General features: G+C 53.0%; 2 protein-coding genes across 2 annotated transcripts in view; both read right to left on the bottom strand.

Annotated features, from left to right (window-relative positions):
• Nucleotides 1-521, bottom strand: part of LOC109920175 (dermatan-sulfate epimerase) — a 54,720-nt gene extending 54,199 nt beyond the window's left edge. Inside the window, exon 1 of the mRNA XM_020520204.2 lies at nucleotides 357-521. The gene's annotated coding sequence lies outside the window, so the exon portion shown is untranslated. The remainder of the gene's footprint in view (nucleotides 1-356) is intronic.
• The window catches only part of LOC125480965 (dermatan-sulfate epimerase-like), a 167,759-nt gene that overhangs the window by 76,904 nt on the left and 90,266 nt on the right, over nucleotides 1-589 (bottom strand). The window lies entirely within an intron of this gene.

Consider the following 589-nt stretch of genomic DNA (forward strand, 5'->3'; position numbering starts at 1 on the left):
CCGAGTACTCAACTTGTGTTAGAAACAAAAAAAAACACCAAACCCCGGCTGCATTGAGCGGATTCCCTTTAAAATCCATCCCCCCACCCCAACAAAAAAGTTAACCCGCGGTGTGCTGGAGCTTCAGCCTGTAACAACACATACACAGTGACCCAGGACAGCGGGAGGCTTCTCTCACAAATTCCCAAAATATTCCCCCCGGGCTCAGTTCCTTCAGTCTCCGGTTGAAAATGCAACTTGATGATGAGGAGGAGAATGGGGATAAAACAACAACGAACATGCAAGAAATTCTCAACCGCTTGTTCTCCCTCTCTCTCACACTCACACACAGAGAGAGACACAGAAATCCCTGTTACCTTTTTATTTTCCGCCCTGAATCCCGATGGATACGAGCTGTTGGAAGGTCTCCCAGGAGGTGGCATTCAGAGCTCGGGGACGGAGGGAAGAAGCACTGGTCGCCGCTAGCCCCCAGAGATGGTGCATTTCGAGCGGCTGGTGAAAGCAGGGACTCGGCGGAGCCCTCACCCAGACTGGGAGAGGGAGGGACATCAGCAACGTCAGCGAGTGACACATTGCTGCCTGGGGGGGG

This window comes from Rhincodon typus, chromosome 5, assembly GCF_021869965.1.
Source record: "Rhincodon typus isolate 14 chromosome 5, sRhiTyp1.1, whole genome shotgun sequence".
In the NCBI taxonomy this organism is placed as follows: Eukaryota; Metazoa; Chordata; class Chondrichthyes; order Orectolobiformes; family Rhincodontidae; genus Rhincodon; species Rhincodon typus.